Source organism: Phoca vitulina, unplaced genomic scaffold (assembly GCF_004348235.1).
Source record: "Phoca vitulina isolate PV1807 unplaced genomic scaffold, GSC_HSeal_1.0 scaffold8, whole genome shotgun sequence".
NCBI lineage: Eukaryota > Metazoa > Chordata > Mammalia > Carnivora > Phocidae > Phoca > Phoca vitulina.
Window position 1 is genome coordinate 37,813,627 of NW_022589711.1, and position 19,543 is coordinate 37,833,169.

The following is a 19,543-nucleotide window of genomic DNA, read 5'->3' on the forward strand; positions in this document are numbered from 1 at the left end:
ATTTTTCATCCTATTTGGTTATTTTAAATTTTTCCCTTCTATTTTAATAAATTTATCACCATCAAAAATGAACTTATGAATGACAGGTAAAAAAATTTATCCAAAGAAAACATGAATTTTAGATTCATAAACATTATCATTATTATTATTACAGGTTTTTAAACCAAAACATAGGTAATAGGGTAAACATAACATCTTATCTCCAGACCCTACAATCACCAAGAAACACTCCAAGAGATGCCATTAGTTTCAGTGTTCTTAAAATTCGTCTGGGTGTTTTGCTTTGACTTAGGTTTCTATCATCCAATCCTCCTTTAATTAGAACAGTAATAATGATAAATACTATTAATATTGGTACAGGGCTTTACTATTTATGAAGAAACTCTACATACATGAACTCCTTTAATCCTCACAATTACCTTGTGAGGTAGATAGGAAGGGTAACATTTATTACTACCTTTCTGCAAATAAGCAAAAAGCTGAAGCAACTTGCCCAAAGTCAGACTGGTGTTTGCTGGTGTTTATGGTAATACATGGACTGAAATCCCAGATGTAAATTCCATGCAGTAATTCTGAAATTTAAAATTTAGCACTCGGGGCGCCTGGGTGGCTCAGTTGTTAAGTGTCTGCCTTCGGCTCAGGTCATGATCCCAGAGTCCTGGGATCCAGCCCCGCATCGGGCTCTCTGCTCCGCGGGAAGCCTGCTTCTCCCTCTCCCACGCCCCCTGCTTGTGTTCCCTCTCTTGCTGTGTCTCTCTCTGTCAAATAAATAAATAAAATCTTAAAAAAAAAAAAAAAATTAGCACTCATTTGTAAGTGTTGCTTAAAAAAATTCAGAATAGCATGAAGGAGTCTTTAAATTGCAAATAGTCTATAGTCCCATACCAAAGCCTGGGTCCATCTTACTATTTAAAGATATTGTAATTTATTTATTTTATGGTTAAAGGATAGAAGGAAAGTGTAGCTCAATTAACCAAAATCAAATAAACAAAAAAGTTAAACAAAAAATTGGAATGCCCATCAGTTATAATACAATTTGCCCTGCTCACTTGCAGTTAACCCTCTATAAGAAAAACTTGTGCCTTAGTTTCCTCTTCTAAAACCGGAATATCAAATAGCACTTTCAAAGGCTAGCCATTTAATTTTCAGCTATCGTGGTACTTTAAAAACTGTTAAATCACATACACAACTAGAGTAATACTAACATGTGTCCAACCCCTACAAAAACCCTGAGTCCAAGATCAACTAGTCCAGCCTACTCGTTTTATGCATGGGAAACAGACCTAGAAAGGTTAAATATCTTACCCAAGATAACATAGCAAATTTGTTATAAAGCTAAAACTAGAAATTAAGTATCTTTACCCCAGAGTCAACTACAATATACACTTGCAAATAGGCAATGCAATTTCTTCATAATCAAAAACAGAAACAGTCATTTTAATGTGAGAGAAAGTAAATTTATAAAAGGAAATTTGGAAAGGAGGTAGTATCAGAAGTATTTTTCCAAAGAGAAAAGATGCTAAAATTATTTAAAACCAAAAAAATAAAAATAAAACAAATAAGAAGTTATAAACCAACCAGACATAATCGTTCATTCAGATCTCAAACGTCTGAGTGCCTCTGGGCTGAATGCCATAGAAAGTTCTGGAGGCAGAAGGATGAATAAGACACAGATTCTATCCTTGAGAAGCTCATGGTTTAGTTGGAAGATACACTTACAAACAATACAAAACAATATAAAAATGTATTATAAACAATACAACGTGAAAGTGATATTACCAGAGCATATAAAAGTTGTTCTGAGAATGAGCAGGAAGGAACACCTCACTGTCTGGAATGATTGGCCGAAGGCTTTCTAAGTGGTAAGATTAGGCAAGTATCTCTGACAATCCCTGCCTTCTTCATCCCCAATTCTAAACTGAACACATCCCTGTTTGTGCCTAAGATTTTTAAAGTATATTAAAGATTTAATACACAGTGGGATGAAGGAAGGGGCAAAGTACACACATTCTAATTTCTCCTTTGGCATTAAGAATTGCCAAACACACTAAAACATAGATTTTTGTGCAGCTACTGCAAAAGCAGAGCTTGAAACAATTTGCCAAATTTTTGCAAATGTCCTGTTCTTTCCTTTTCACTGGCTCATGCGTCAGGGACACAAGGTGGCACTGTCGTGCTGACATTCATTTCAGGGCCCTTTCTAAATGGACAATTTGGAAAGAGGCAAAAGGTCCTACTGTGACAACTAAAACCGGAGTGGTATTACTGGCCTTTCCAGGTCTACCAGCATTAATGGTGGCTGAGGAAGGAGTAAATCGTTTTTGCATTTCATGAATATCACATGATGCCTGTATAGAAGAGAACATATTCTCTCATGGTTTCTGCAAAGTATCATGTTGCGTGTTCATGGAAATGCCCAAAGGAATATAGTGCCCCTCTGCCAGTGGAAAGTCAGAAGTGAACTGTTTACCATGGGCAAGGCCGTGGACATGGACCGCCTCTCCATCTAGTGGCCAGTGGGGAGGAGTGGAACCATAGTGCTTCACTCAGTTAAAAGCAGCCCCTTTATCAAACCAACCATGGGCAATTATGTCACTTTGTCTGACAAATGGCAATTTGGGGTATATTGCATTCATTGAATCATTAAATAGACCCAATAATGCACTGTGACATCCACTTAAGCTAAGGACAACAACAACCAAAAAAATAAAATACGTGTGCTCTCTCAGATCAACTAAAATCCCTTTATTCTTCCATCATTACCAACCTAAACTTCTCTTCAGCTGTTTATGAATTATAAGTAGAAAACGCAAGCAGAATTACCTACATATATAGCTATTTAAAATAAAATCATACATTCTCTAAGATTAAAAAAAATCTAAAAAAGAGCCTTTCTCTTCATTTTATAAGCAAGGAATCTGAGGAACAGAGAGATTATGATTTATTCAAAGTCATTACAGTCAGTCAGGACTAGAAACCAGGCCTCCAGATTTAACCACTTTAAATCCTTTTTGGCATTAATTAATGCCTCCTGTTCTCCAAGGCAGTGCTTTTTTTTTTTTAACCACACCATAGCGTTTCTCTCAACATAGAAAAATAGTTTCTAAAACTTTTATTCACATATTTTCATGCTAAGTTGATAGGATTGAAGCTATTGTATATAAGTCCTAACACACCTTCTTGGATATATTCTGATCCTGTTATAAGAACATGCTTTTTTCTTTTTTTTAAACTAACAAATTATTCACATTCATTCAACATTTATTTATTTATTTATTTTGAAATTCTAACCAACCCAGAATCTGGGTGGTTTTTTTTTTTTTTTTAAGATTTTTATTTATTTGACAGAGAGGGACACAGTGAGAGAGGGAACACAAGAAGGGGGAGTGGGAGAGGGAGAAGCAGGCTTCCCACTGAGCAGGGAGGCCGATGCAGGGCTCCATCCCAGGACCCTGGGATCATGACCTGAGCCGAATGCAGAGCTTAACGACTGAGCCACCCAGGAGCCCCTCATTCAACATTTAGAAAGCAAAGTAGCAAGTGGGCAGGGAATAGAGTAGAATGTGCTGGTCAAACCCACTACACAGAAATGGTTTCAGAAAGCCATTTTGTAAAAAGAAACCTAAATCCATTTAGCCTGACAGGAAGTTTAGAGTTGTTTTTTGTTTTATATAAAAAGTATTTGACTTCATTTTATTTTAAGAGAGGAAACACACAAACTTACACAGTCGATCACTTCATCCATTTTAATTAAACTCATGATGCTGGTTTGCAGCATGCCTTGGGAATGCTTTGTTGGGAAGGCTTCTTATCAAAACAAATGAAATCTGCCCACCAACTATGAAAATCTGCTCACAACTCCAAACCTAAGGCTTCAAAGGCAAAAGGTATGAAGAAATCCTGGCAGTGAATATAGTAGAAATGTGAGATGTTATGACTTCCTCTTCTATGATCTTTTGGTGGCACCTTTGGAATCCAACTTGGAGTGGAGGAGGAATTTAGCAGACCTATTGTCAAGAGGTGTAAGAAGGTACTGAGTGCTTTGTTGGATAGGTCAGATGGCTTCTACTGGGGGTTGGGAAGAAAGTCTTTTTCTTTCATTATCAATTTAGTAGCTTCAAAAGCACCTACCCCTCCACCCACAGCTTTACTTTTATTCTTGTCTCCATTTGCTTCTCAATCATGTCTATTCTTCTCCCCTCTCCAGATGAGGTGAGGCGATAAAACCATTGTTGATTTGAGGAACTAGATAAAATAAGAACTATTCCAGCTTTTTTGGGTCAAAAGCTCTTTTGACCCAACCTAAAGTGCAGGTGATAGGTGCATTTGACTAAGAAGATGGAAACATTAGTAAATATGTGCAGACCCCAAGTACTGGGCCAAAGGTCATTGTAGTGTGTTCAGTATTTAAAAACAAAACAAAACAAAAAAACCCAACAGTATAAATCCACCCTTGCAACTATATTTACCTAGTTCCTATTTAAACATAAAAGACAGGATAACATTTTCACTGTTTAAATGCTTTGGTGTCTAAATAAGGTGTTTTTGTTTGCAATAGTAGCCATACAGTTTTCATATACATACATACATCTACCAGAAAAATTACATAGCCTAGAACATGCTTAGTTTCCTGCTAGTAAGTTTTTTCTAAGTTTTAATTTGGTACCTGAGCAAACTGACATTACTTTAATTTTCTCCCAGTTGCATTTCATTTACTGGAAAGAGAAGCTCATACTATAAAAGGAATTTGCCAACAACAAATCACAATTTGATTACAACAGTAATTCAGAGAACACTTCTGAGAGGAAAGGTAAAAATAGCAAATATCCAGGCTCATTTAGTAAAAAATTAAAGGCTTCTAACCATTAGATAAAATTAAAATTTAAATTATTTAAATTCAAACCTGGTTTTTACAAAAAGTTTAGATTTAAGAATTTTTGATGAACAAAATAATACCATTATGTATAAAATTCATAATTATTACATTTTAGTTTCACTTTATTGGAAATCTATTTAATTTCTAAAAACTCCAAATTCCATTAAGTAGTTTTATATGTATTGAATGCAAATCTTTTTTTTTTTTGTGAAGATTTTATTTATTTATTTGACAGAGAGAGACACAGCAAGAGAGGGAACACAAGCAGGGGGAGTAGGAGAGGGAGAAGCGGGCTCCCCACCGAGCAGGGAGCCTGATGTGGGGCTCGATCCCAGGACCCTGGGGCCATGACCTGAGCCAAAGGCAGACACTTAACGACTGAGCCACCCAGGCACCCCTGAATGCAAATCTTTACATTAGTTTTTTAATATTGAAAGTTTTCAAATAAATCCTTGACATTTTAAATGTATAACATATGATATGTATACTAAATTCATCATACCTTGAGACACAGAGGTATTCAATGCTAAATTTCTTCTGATATCAAGGAGGTAAACATGCTAAAATGACCACCCTTTCCATCAGTTTCAAAGATAAGACTGAACATTCAGAAATTAATATCCTCAGTTTCCATCTAGTAACTGAGTGGGCCAATGAATTCAGCCCTTGTTCCTTGTCCCTGGTCTTACTTGGAAGTTAGTAGTTAAGTTTCCCTGAGTTCAAGCAGGTATAAAAGCATTGCATTGGTTAACTGAACTACAAAACACCCCCCGCTGGGGTTTCACTTGAGTATCAAAAGACTCCATAAAGGCAAGCACCATGCCCTCAAACTGATTACTTTCAAGTGAACTGTAGAATCACCAAAGGCTTGATCCTAGAGTAGAGGAGAGGTTATGAAGCCAAAGTTGAGCATAATTTGCACACCACTTAATTATTATTACAGTTGAACAGCTAGAGTTGCAGAAAAGCCCTTTTTTCTTATGGGCCCTTGAATGCTGTTCCCAACATCTGTTATAGTGGTTACTACATACATGACAGTAATGATAGATGACATTATTTCTTCCCACAGCCTCAAAAGTTTGCCTATGTTGAAATCAGAAGTAAAAGAGCTCAAAGAATATAATTTTGATGCATTAAATGGTAATTGGCATCAATGTTATTTGATGATTAAATGTATAATAACTATGTTACAGGAAAATATACAAATTCAGGCATTCTCTAGAATTTCTAGATACAGATACTGCACTTGGGTTTTTGGTAAAGAATTAAAAGGATTTTATTAGCTATTTGACATTGACTATACTGAGGATTCTGCAAAATGCTAGAAATTACTTAAGCATTGGAAATGCACGAAACATAAGTTGGAGAGAAAACTGTAAGTTTCAAGTTTGCCAAATACCTAGGAATCCTATATGGGATTTGAAAGTTTGGAGCAAAGAATCAAATGGCCAGTGATGACTCCTGAATCATTGTAAATAATACCTAATGATTGTATGAGGTAACTAAAATGGCTTACACAATATGAAAAAAAAATCATTTAAAAGAGTTGATTCCTAATTTAATGATAACTCTTGTATGTATGCACTTGCTCAACTGCTAGTGCTTATTGTCCTTGATGAAGATGAACTATTCCTATTGTAAGTGATATTCGACTTCTGTAATTTGCTTGCAATAGTTACACAGCCATACAAACAAAACTATTTAGATTTTCTTTTCAGCTCTATGCAACTTCTCATGCTAATAAGATTCTCACTGATTAAGGAACTTGGGATGGACATAGTATTTTACTTCTTTTCTACAAGTTCAGTATATTTTCCCCTGAAAAATGTAGTTTGTTAAAATACATTTCTAAAGTGGCCTCCAACTCCAAGGCAAGTCAGCTTTAATATCCATTATCAACTTTCAGACCTAAAGAGGCCACCCCTGGGACTGAAGAAGACTGGAACTAGCAGCATTCAAAGAACGTCAACATCAGTCCTTCCTTTGCCAGAAAGGACACTAGTTAGCAATATTAGCAATATGCTACTTCCACACACCTTGCCAGGCCCTGAGACAACACATTTGCTCAGGGTCTGAACTTGGTTTCCTACGTGGCAGCATGGCCAGCCCCTACTCAGGCTTGGGCAACGCCATGAACACATCCACTGATAATTTCTATATTTATAGAAAGCCAGGACATGTGTAGATAATCACACAATTGGATATTTATAAAGTGCCAGATTTTATGAATACGGGAATTTGTTAATTAGCACAAGGACTAATCATTAAAATTCAAAAATAGATAAATAAACAGGAATGCCATTTATTTGTTCACATTTCAGGGGAAAGTATGCAGCTGTGATCCTTTTGATGAATGTAGGCTTCTGGAGAAAAATGTGAAGAAGAAAAGTATCTGCAAGTTTTGAAATCTTAATGAGTAAAATCCAGGAAATTACCATATAGTGTTTATATTAAAAATAATCATAGTAATTCTTCCCTTACCTTAAAAAAAAAGTTTAAACTAGCATATGCTTAGCATTTGAATTATACTGTCTTGCTATTCCACTGTTTTGGTCCTTTTCAAGGAGCCAAAGCTGATTTTTACCGGATAGAAGTTAAAAAGCACACACACGTCACTCAGTACCAAATTGTTTTAGCTACAGGGCATGGCAAAGCATGAAATAACTGCTTTAGAGCACTTCCTCATGTGGGTGTGTTAGATAACTGTCCGCTCCAATATTAAAATGAAACCCACTATGACCTGGCCAAGACTTCGGGGCTCTCAATAGAATTCACGTGCTGATAGGAAAGGCCCACCATAACCAGTAAAGCTAGTTAATGACTTTTTCTGGCACCCTATAGCCCTCCTGTGACACAAGTCTTTCAGCTTTCCGAAGTCCTATATAGCAGAGTACACTGGTTTACTTATGCACATTTTACAATATCCTGCAGCATTTAGATTGTGACAGTCCCTCCCAAAAGAAGCCAAGATTACTTTTCATACTAAAAATATTTTAAATCTACTGAAGGCTAAGAATTATCATGCAAAAGAAAGCATATACACATTCTAAAAATCAAGCCAACCATAAATATGACTAAATTTTTACTTTCTTTTATTCTTTCTAGAAGGTTAAAAGAAATTTTCATCTTCTCCTAAAAGCCTCTCCATTTTTTGTTTCTCATTAACATAAATATGCTTAACATGAAATTTTTTAAATGTCATATCTGCAAAGAATCTGATTTCATACATGTGTGAGAATAATATACATATATTCACATATATGCACATAGATATCCCCACATGTACCTGTATACAGAAAAGAGAACTGTTGATCAAGAGATACATGAAAGATTTCTTCTGAAAACAAGGTCTACCCTTAGGTAGTACTCACAATGTTAAGAAAATGACAGGTGCATGAGACATGCACACTTTTAACATGCTAGTTTTAAAACAAATTTTTGGGTCAAGAGTTTAAAATGGAGAAAATCACATTTGAAACACTATATACTGTGTACCTACATTAACACACGCTTTCAATAGACTCCCCCCAAAGTTTCCCTTTAAATCTTTGGGGGAAAAAAATCTCTGACAGGACCTGAGTGTACTTACTATTTGTTCTGTTCTTGGTCAAAGCTGTTCTTTCCAGCTTAAAAGACACTTTAGGCAATAGAAGCAAATTAAAAGTCTCCAAATAAATTTTTAAAAAGAAAGGGGAAAAAAAGACTTTTAGCAGCAAAAGTTCACCAACCTCTTGGAATAATGGATTTTTAATAAACATTTTACTAGGTTTGAACCTTGAGAATATGTTTGGGAATCTGCTCTAGCGTCCCAGGTGGCTTAAGAATATTGCTTTATGGACTTCTTTGTGTTGTCAGAGAGGCCTAATGGAATTAAAAAAAAAAAAAGTCTGCCACTTCTATTAAATAAATAATTTATTACGAAAAAGGTGACTGTTATTATCAAAGATCTCTATAGATCAGCATCCATTTTTTATCATTTCTCCTGTATATGCTCAAAACATCTGCGTATCTTACTATCTGACTTAATCTTTATCAAATGAATGGCAGTTTTACTTTCAGACAAATCTGAATAAAACTCCATTAAGAGTCCATTTCAAATGGACCTATTTAACTACTCCTTTGAATTTCGAAGAACAGTGTTATGGGAAAACTGTTCAACAATGTCAGCTAGTTGTGAAATGCAACTTTTCCCACCATAAAAAAGAAAAAAATAAAGGAAAAACAAAGCACCTCAGAACTATGTTTGAAATAACAAATGCATTATTTATAGTCCCCAAAATGTTAAATGAATACTTGCAGTTGTTACATAAGATGGCCTGATACACTTCATAGCTTCCACTTCATAAAAAGATGACCAGCCCCCACCTCTCCCTCCCCAAGCATAAATAAACAGTAACATACTAAAAAGAAACTGTCCTAGGATAAAAACTGTTAAGAAAGTTTGCATTCTTACTAATCCCAGTGATGTCCCTATAAATGCAAAAGTCCATCTGCAAAATAAAAGTTACAAAACAGAGTACCTTGTTCCTTTCAAAATACACCCCCCAGATGTAATATAGAAGAATGTGTGATGATAAAAATAATTACTAGATTCTTACCCACCCTCAGTGACTAACCCTCACCTTATAGCCAATGCCATCAAATAAATATGCTGGCAAAAAGTATTCAACCTGCTTCAAGATTTAAACTGTAAATATGGACTTTAAACTTCAATGTAAAACAAAGAACAAGAGTCTCACTTTAGTAATACCCGCACTGGCACTGCAGCTAAAACTCATTGGCACATAACTAACAAAACCCAGTTAGCAATAAATAAGGACAACATGATATATAGACAGACAGATGGAATTGAATAAACAGACAAGAAAAGCAAAGAGACTAACAAACATACGGAGGGGTCTGTTATAAAAGAGTGAAAGATACTGATTTATTTGGTACTTTAGTGAGAAAAATAGGTTTGTTTGCAATTATTTTTAAAGTAATTAAACTGAATCACAAGGGCACACCCTTAAATAAGTATGAAGAAAATTAGTAGAGGGTAGGCCTCCTATAAATGTTCCAAATTTTAAGCTAGCAACAGCTCTGTCAAACTTAAATCTGGAAATTAAAATTCAAGGAAAGGAAGAATAAAAGCATTGGGGGCTAAAGGAGATGATAGGTAGAGGGGGGGATTGAGGAAGCAGGATTTTTTTTTTTATGAAAGTTGTCTGCCCTACCTTCTTCCCCAGCGCTGAGTTTCTCTTCTCATAATCGGTGTCTCCCTGGAAGTACAGTGTGAGTGGTAATGACTGCCTGCCTCCCTAATGAGTCCATTTTCCTGCTCTTGATGTTGTGTATATACACACACTGCAACCTACCTTACAAACCACAGAGACGGGAAGAGAGAGAGAGAGCAAGAGAGAGGGAGGAAGGGGGGGGCAAAGAGGGAGAGAGAGACAGAGACAGAGCAAGCGAGTGAGAGAGAGAGAGAGAGAAGAGGAGGAGAAAGAAAAACAGAAAGAAACAGAGAGAGAAAGGCACAGACAAAGCCCTCCTACCAGACAGCAGACAGCCCTCCTTCCCCTATCCAGCAAAATGCAACTCGTCTAATGCAGCAACAGGTTCAGTATTGCCAGACTAACAGAGTGAAAAAGGTATATTCTCTATATCATTACTGCTTGCAAATAAACAGTTTAAGAGCAGCTGGCTCCACCTTCTTTATTTATGCTCCATTATGAGGAATGTATTGTTTCAGTTCTGGCACACAGTACATGTAATTATCATAAATACATTTTTGCATATTAGCAGGAAATAGTGAAATGCATAGCTTATTTGTGCAATCTTTTAAATTTTTTTTTTTTAATGTGAGAGAGTGTCAACAAATCTGCTCTGACAAAAGCCTAGTAATGATTTTAAAGTCAGAGGCAGTCTTAAAGGAGGCTCTGAAAGAAAGACTCCATACAATAGGAAAACTGATCTCAGACAAAACTGATAACTGCAAAGAAATCATTCCTCAGTAAATAAATCAAGACCATACGCAAAATTGCAGACAAAAACAGAATTAAGTTTAATTAAGTAACTAATAGACTAGTACTCTAGAAGAGACAGATTGGTTTCTTATTTGAAGCATCTATCTGTACAAATATCTATCTGTACAATGCAATGTACTCTGTATGAACAGGTGCAATACATATAGTAGATAACGTTACAACAACAAAAATAAATCCCATAAGGAGCTTCTATCATAAGCAGGACAAGATTTCAGAGAATATGGGTCTGAAACCATAGCAAAAACCCCTTGTTCTTTTATTAGGAGGGGAAAATAAAATTAATCAATGCTTCTAAATAAACCTGCCTTAAAAGGAAAAAAAAAAAAACCTGTTTTTCTTTGTCTGATACCTCTAACCATTTTTTTCATTTGCTAGAACCAAAATAATGCTGGTATTATACTCCCCACCACATCACATGATCCCCACCCCTTTTCCCCACTCCCAGGTGCCTTTCTCTCCCATAAGTGATATATTTGCAGCTATGGAATTACAAACATCAGAAAACAGAACAAGTTTCAAGCTCTTCTTGTCCCCCAATTTTTTAAAATTAGACTCTGCTTGGCTAGACAAAGACCTTCCTTAAAATATTTCTGTACAGTTTGGCTGTGTGTCATTTAGATGGGACTTAGGAACATCACAATAGAGGTTAAATATTCTAAAGAAAATTTACATAAAAATGAAAACTGTGAATGCATCTGACCCATTCAAACCCTGAATCTGGACACAATAATTAATTGTATATTAAGTATATCAATTGTAAAATCATCCTTTTTATATGGTTTAGTGTTTTACCATACTTCAAATATTAGAATGTGTTCCTTTGCATAAACAAAACTACTGTATTATATAAGCATCAATTCTTTCCCTTAAAAGCCAGTTTTCAGCTAATAAAATATAACTTAATTACTTCAAAATATAACTTACGGATCAACTATACCTTCACCTGATTCACAAAAATCTTTTAGAAAATCAGTTAAATCTTGGGTCATGCTCAGAACAAAGATCAGTATTGTTTTAGCTATTTTAAGAGTAGATAACCTATAGCACAGAAATTAAAAGATGATGTCTAGCCACACATTGCACAAACTGTCCTGGGAAAATTTTAGTAGGAAACCAAGAGTCCAGCCCTCTACTCTCATTATAAACCACTAATTCCAATTCTCAGGTGCTGCAATAGTGCTCTGCCCCTCTCAAGGGTGGCTGCTTAATAAAGAGGGGACAGATACACCGGAAAGGGGATGTAATAAAGTAAAAGGGATGTGCTTTTGGTCACATGTCTTAAGAAAAACCTTTCTAAAATACACTTAGTGTGCCTGAGGTACCAGCATGCATCTTGCCCCCCTTACTGCTCAGCCTGGCAGTTCTGTTTTTCTACTATTGCCCTATTGTTTGTCTAAAGCTTTATTCAAATGTTTGAAGAAAAATGCCACTTAAAAAAGCACACAAGCCTCACATTTTGACAGACTGATTCAAATTAGATATTACTATGTCCTGATTTTTTAAAATAAGGTTCTAGGTATTTTTGTTTTGTTTCGTTTTGTTTTAACCCAAGAGAATAAGAAGACATTATTTGAGTTCTACCAGCAGGAGTCAAAAGGAATGTAAAGGACTGTGAAAGCTATTCACCTTTTCTAAAGAACAACTAGCTAGTTGAATTTAAAAAAGAAAAACAAACATTTTGGCTTAGTGAAAAATGCACAACACCTCAACGCTTTCTCTATATCTGCACACTTTACTAGATTCCAAGCACAGTAAGTGGTACATTCTTAGTACTTTCTGGAGTTCAAGATACACTCTTCTTGCTGGGACAGGAGTCCCATGTATTGAATTAACCATAGCACCATGTGAAACAATAATCCTAATTGACTATCAGACTCTGGAAGTTATAGTTATTAAATTAAGTGGTTTTGTATGTTGATATGCCGTGGGGCAATTTCATCCGGTAGAAAGATCCTAGTGGGAGTTAAAAACTGGTTTCGGTCTCAGCATTGCCACAAGTAGTTTGTATACCCTGTACAAGCCATGTAACCATCCTCAGTTTCCATTTCTTCATATAAAAAATAATAAAATTAAATTTAAAAGGAAAGAACTGAAGTGGATAACATAATAATTATGATGATGATAGCTAATGCTTAGGTGCTTACTATTTGCCAGGCCCTCTTCAAAGTACTTTTCATTTATTAACTCATTAAATCTTAGTGACCCTATGAGGTAGAGATTAGTTTTAGTGACACTTTCAGGTAAAGAAACAGAGAGGTTAAGTGATTTGCCTGAGGTCATACAGCATAGCAGTAATAGGATTTGAAACCAGCCTGTCTGGTTTAGAGTTCACGTGCTTAATCCCTGCACCCTATTCTCTCCCAGTATCTAATGACAGCTAGGACCCCATCTATCCATAAGATTCTATGCTTATGAGTCAAACCCAACACATCCTGATGATTTCTCATACCTCGCTCACTAATACGGTATAGTGCAAATTTGCTCTTCTAATTTACAGAGTTCTCAATACATTTGGTTTAAGAGTCCAGCAATTCTATTTAAAAGTTTACATACTCTACTCAATCACCTTTGTTTCCAAATTTCCATAAATATGTGCTTCCACTTGCTTGAACTGAAAAACAAGCTATAATCAATAGTGCTAGCAATGTATAAAGCCTACTTGCATAATATATAGTTGCCATAGATTATTCGTTTAAATGTCCTGTGTTTAAAAAACAAATAAATTTTTTTTAAAAAAAAAACCTACATAGTCCTTAAAGGTTCCTTAGTTCAAGTATCGAATATCTAGTACTAATGCAAATAATTGTTTAAAGAACTAAATAAATAAAAAATAAAATACAATAAAAAATATCCTGTTTCCCAACAGCCTGAGAAAAGCATGGAAAAAGCAAGGATTCAATTATAAATGATTTGTAAGAGATGCTGAATAATACCATCATTTGATTTTATACACTTGGTTTTAACTTTGAATTATTTAGAGATATATTCTGAACACTTTGATACTAATGACTCATTCTGCAAGAAAGAATTTGCCCTTGCTCTGATCTTTGTGCATTACCTAAACATAGATTGTGTGCCCATTATGTGCCATTCATGAAACTTGGGGGTGAAAAGTGAAGATAAAACGTTATGATTTAGTTTCTGCTTTTGAAGACTCCACAGGCTGGTGGGAGACAGGCATGTAAACAATATTAGTGTAAGCAAACAATCTTGCCACTCCATAATGTGATATGCCATGTAATGCAGTGCCTTTAACTTTGTGCTTCTCCCTCAGAAAGCTAAAAATGAAATCCAACAAAATAAATATAAATATCTAAATTCAATATGTGGCTTATGGAAGATGTGTGTGTGTATGCATGAGCACATGGAACAGTCCTGAGGATAGACTGGAGACAAATGTGGAGCAGGGGGAGGTACTGAGGTTAGACTGGAGACAAATAGTTTATTCTCTAGCAGTGTGGTTTATAGACCCAATGAGTATACTTTATCCACTGCCTCCAATGTGCCTAGTAAAGTGTCTTCTACAAATACACAGTACATGAAATTCTTAAATGATTGTGGAAATCAGTGATAGCTATTAACCTGGAGCATAAAATTTCATTAATTTTAGAGTTATAGAGTACTTTGGCAAATGAATACTTCCAAAAGTACATGAAAGGTGAAACTTTTTTTTTTTTAATTTGGAAAGAAAAAAAGTCAACCAATTTCAAAAGCATTTACCACTATCCCAAATATACTTTTGCCAAGTCCTTTTTCAGGCACCATTAATGTTTTTATATCGTGTGAGGCTAAGCAGGAAAAAATGTTGAAATAGTTTAAGATTGTTCATAAGAACATTTCCAAAAGAAAGAGGGGGAGTAGTTAAAAAAAAAAAAAAAGAGTCATGCTGCAATGAAGGACAGAACAGGAGTTTTAGCCCTAGTACATGGGTGAAAAGCAGAGACTGGGGTTAATGGGCCAAAATGAGTAAGTGCTATGCTAAGTACTGACTTTGTCATTGAGGCCACCATCATAAAGTCAATTCTATGCAGCATAATTAGATGAATCAGGAACAGATCCCCGAGTCCCCTTTACCAAACATCTCTCTATAATCTTGTAACCCTGTTGACAATAGATTATTCTCAAACATGTTTAAAAAAAGATAATCTTTAATTTTGCTCATCCATTTTAAAATTGTATTCCATTAATCCCAAGAAAAACCAGAAGATATTGTAGATAAATCATAATTTGCCAATAGTAGGCCAGTAGTATGATCCTTACATAGAAAGAAATGCATTTCAATTCTAGTCAACAAATATTTAAGTTTTAAACAACAACAACAAAAACATTACATGAAAACTACATCACTGGGAGTACCTTTATCATGCCCTTTGCAGTACTATCCAAAGTCATCTGTCCTTTAATATGCCTCCCATTGCCACTGGATTGAGAGACCCACCAGAACAGGGATTCTGCTTATTAAGCTATGACAGCCTACTATCTGGAAGAATACTTGAAACATAGTTAAAGCTCAACAGAGTTTTCTTAAATGAATAAATAAAGGAATGAAAGGAATGAATGAACAAATGAAAAAACCAAGCAATAATACATGGAATCTATAAACCTTGGTTAATTAAAAACTTCAATAAATTTGAGTCCTAAGGATGATATAAACCTCTAAATAGCATTTAAAATTTTTTAAATTACATATAAAGCATATTCTTACTTTAAGATCTTGTGAAAAAAAATGGTTATAAAAGACAAAAAGTAATATTTTCAACTTTTCTCTATGTATGAAAAATTTCGTAATAAAATGTTGGGGAAAAAAAGGTATTGCCCTATAAATAGAATTTTAATTCGCATTATCTCTGAGAAGAAAATTCAGCTTGCCTTCACATTTCATGTACCCATTATTTCTTTCACTTTTATCGAAAAGTGTTCAAGTCAGAAGTTGGCCCTAAAATTCCTCATAGGAGAGGAACTGTCCCGTTTGAAGAAAAATACCTTGGTAAGCTGGTTAGGTACAGAAAGCGGGACCTGAATAATTGTTCTTGTGGGGTCAAAGTGTGCTGCATAAGAAATTAGTAACAATTTGAAGGTAGGGGAGCACAGAGATGAGAGAGGAGGAGGAAGAGAGGAGAATGACAAGAAACAAAGGTGGGTAGTGAGAAATTCCCAATGTCAAGGTGGCCAAAAGATTTTTTTTTTTTTAGAGAGTGATGCCTAATATTAACTTCTAAGACATTTATATTTTTGCGATGCAAATCTTCTTCTCTTCAAATCTTCTGGAAAGCTTGATATATTGTACAACTTTGTTTAGTAGTGTAATGAGGAGTACAAGATGGAAAATGAAGGTATGCCATAAATTCACCCATACACTGTAGCACTGGTAAACATAGAAGCTTCTTAATGGGAGAGACAGGAGTTCCAAGGAGTGACCAGTGGCACTGCGAATAGTGGCCAATAAATGGAGAATGATATCTTTAACACAGAATTATTCAGATATGGATATGAGTCAATCACTTTTTTCCACAAATATACAGAAGAAATATGGTCATATGGGGAAGAAGCATATAGATTAATGTCTGAATTACAGTTTTGTTGTAATTTCATTGTTGTTAGTACCTCCATAAACTGATCTTAAATGATATGAATATCTTCAGAAACATAGGGGAAGAGAGTACTTTCATGACACAATAAATTTTGAAGGATTAAAAAACATAAAAATGTCATTCATAATATCTCCCTGGCTCTAGAAAAATGTTTTAGACATGTATACTACATGAACTCTTCCTGCTCTCTGCTCAGTCCTCTCTCCTAAACAATCTAGGACAGTGCTGGCAACTGTCTTTAAAGTTTCAACACTTACATAATAATTTATTCATATGTACAGGTTATATTCAATACCCAAGGAAAAAAAAACAGAAACTATGGAGTGTATTCTATAGGAAAAATAAAAGTCACATAGACGATAACATAAAAGAGGCATCTTAATTGCTACGGCTGTTATTTGTCCAGCAAATTGGTGAGATCCCCATTGTTCTGCTTGGTGATTCTACATGTGAAACTCAGTCTACATATTCTTCCTATCTACAAAAGCTGCTACTACTATTTGTAAAGATTCATTCTTAAAAGTTACCACTACTACATGTGTCAAGAACTGTGCTTAGTGCTACATGTACTATGTCATTTAATCCTCCCAACAGCCTTGTAAGAAAGGTAATATTAATGTTTTCATTTATAAATGAGGACAACGAGCCCCAAAGTCTCATATCTGATAGTGTGGTACAAGTCAGGCCTAAAATCAATCCAAATGGAATTAGTGAGGGATTGAGGGAGGGGCTTGACAAAATTACTCTAAAAATTTTCTAGAATAATAAACTGGTGAGATTAGGAAGAAATTTTGAAAAAAGACTAATGATGGGAAACAGGTTTGAGAGCATATGGATTCCCCAGATAATTTCAATACATATTTCACATATATTTGAGAAAAAGCATATTAACTGTCTCAAAGTAAAATTTAAAGAAAGGATAATGAAGAAAAGCAGCATATAAACAACTTTCAAAAGTGACGAAAGAAACATACCATGAACCAGTTTGATTAAAGGGTTGGAAACATTAATAACAATCTGTCCAGTAATATTGAAGCCAGTTATTAATAATAGAGTCAGCATGATAACAGCCTGCTAACTCCTCTGAGGCAAAAGGCCATAGGGATGATTCAAAATGGGTAGAAACAGTATATCTTATTTTTATTTAAGAAAGCCCATTTAGCCCCAATAACTTGTAGGTTTACAACCATAACCTTTTAAACATATAAGGACATATCAAGTTTTTGGAAAAGAATCCACATAAAATCTCAACCTTTTTAATCTCTATTAAGAACAAATACACAAGTATCTGAATCATAGTATATATATAAATAGATCAATCAGAATGCATAATATTTTACAGGATTCTTATAGAAATTTTAAAATGAGGGGCGCCTGGGTGGCTCAGTTGGTTAAGCGACAGCCTTCGGTTCAGGTCATGATCCTGGAGTCCTGGGATCGAGTCCCGCATCGGGCTCCCTGCTCAGCAGGGAGTCTGCTTCTCCCTCTGACCCTCCCCCTCTCATGCTCTCTCTATCTCATTCTCTCTCTCAAATAAATAAATAAAATCTTTAAAAAAAAAAAGCAATTTTAAAATGAGTTATATGAAATTAAATTTTATTTTAACAATTACATTAGGTATTTCAAAATTATAAAATTATCAAAAAATTCTATTTCATGTTGAAAACCCATAAATTTAGACTTATCACTAAATTAAATTAAGATGTCCTACTCTGTTTCAAACTGATGACATTATGGCACTTGAAATGTAATAATGGGACCTTTTGCAACACAAATAAATACTCCCAACATCTGTTAAACCTATGTAGGATATGAACATAAAAGAAGTACCTCACCAGTTGAGGAAATAGTTTTATTAGTAATCAATAAGAAGAACACTACCCATAATTAAATCTGTATTAATTATGAAAAGGGCTATGAAAGAAATGAATCATCATTATGCAGTTCATTTTAGAAATTTAATGGTCTGGGACTCAAGTACACACTTCTTAGGATGTCATATCTAGAAGTCTGCAATTGAAATAAACTGAAAACTACTCTGAGCTACTATTTTAATAAAATTCATGTGGTTTTTGCCTAAAATAATTAAGCTTCACCTAAACTCTATCCACCAATAAATGCATTAATTCAGTGTGCCATTAAGTAATTTGTGTTTTAGCAGTTTAATCAGATATTAAAATATATTTTACAATAAAATGATATTATGAAATATGATATTAGATATTATAAATGAAGCAAATTCTGAAGTCTTCCAGGTGCTACATTTTCACTGTTACTATTGTTTTAAAATTTAAATTAATAAATATATAGAAATAATAAATCAGAGCAGATTTTACGAAGTTGTGGGTGACATACAAAATATTTATAGCTGATAAGGCATGGGCATAGACCAGTAAGAAACGTCACTGTAACTAATCAAGACAGATACTGGCTGTAAATAAATGATACAGTGCCAGTGTTTACTTCCTGAGTAACAAGCCTAGCTTTAGATAACAAACCAGAATCCATCTTCTAAAAAAAGTTAATAAAATTTGAAGATGTAGTTTTACTACTGCTACACTCTAGAGCAATGGATTCTCCAATTTTGAAAAATTCTATATCCCATCATTAAAAATATTTTGAAGTCTACAAAGATCACTTATCTATCTGTTGGTTCTCAACTCCACTCCCACCCCTTCCATACTCTTCTGTGGTGGAACCTGAAAACCACATTTCCCACATTGCTTTGACAGAATGAGAAGCACTGGCAAAAGATCAGAGAGACCTTTTTTCCTCCCCCTCCTTCTGCTTTTGGCACTAGCAATCTCAGCAATGGGGTTCCAGCAGCCACTGCAGCACAGAGCTCTTGGGATCTGGCACTTAGGACTGCTGAGGGCAGCAATGGTACTGCAGTTGCAGAACAGTAGCTAACAGCCCTGGCAAGGCCAACAGCATCGGTGGAACTGTGGGCTGCTGGGCTCTTGCCATGGGGGGAGGAGGGCAGGTGCCTGGCTTCCTGCAAAGCAGTGGCAATGGTGATTCCAACAGCTACAGCAGCGGTGCTCCAG

The 19,543-nt window shown here is 35.2% G+C and overlaps 1 protein-coding gene across 11 annotated transcripts in view; it reads right to left on the reverse strand.

Moving 5' to 3' along the window:
• The window catches only part of ZBTB20 (zinc finger and BTB domain containing 20), a 797,562-nt gene that overhangs the window by 745,271 nt on the left and 32,748 nt on the right, over nt 1-19,543 (reverse strand). For 5 of the 11 annotated variants that reach the window (XM_032406588.1, XM_032406587.1, XM_032406584.1 and 2 more), the window contains exon 1: nt 10,093-10,312. The exons of the other annotated variants lie outside the window; for them this stretch is intronic. The gene's annotated coding sequence lies outside the window, so the exon portion shown is untranslated. Of the gene's footprint in view, nt 1-10,092; nt 10,313-19,543 lie in introns of those variants that run through there. 11 annotated transcript variants of the gene reach the window in all.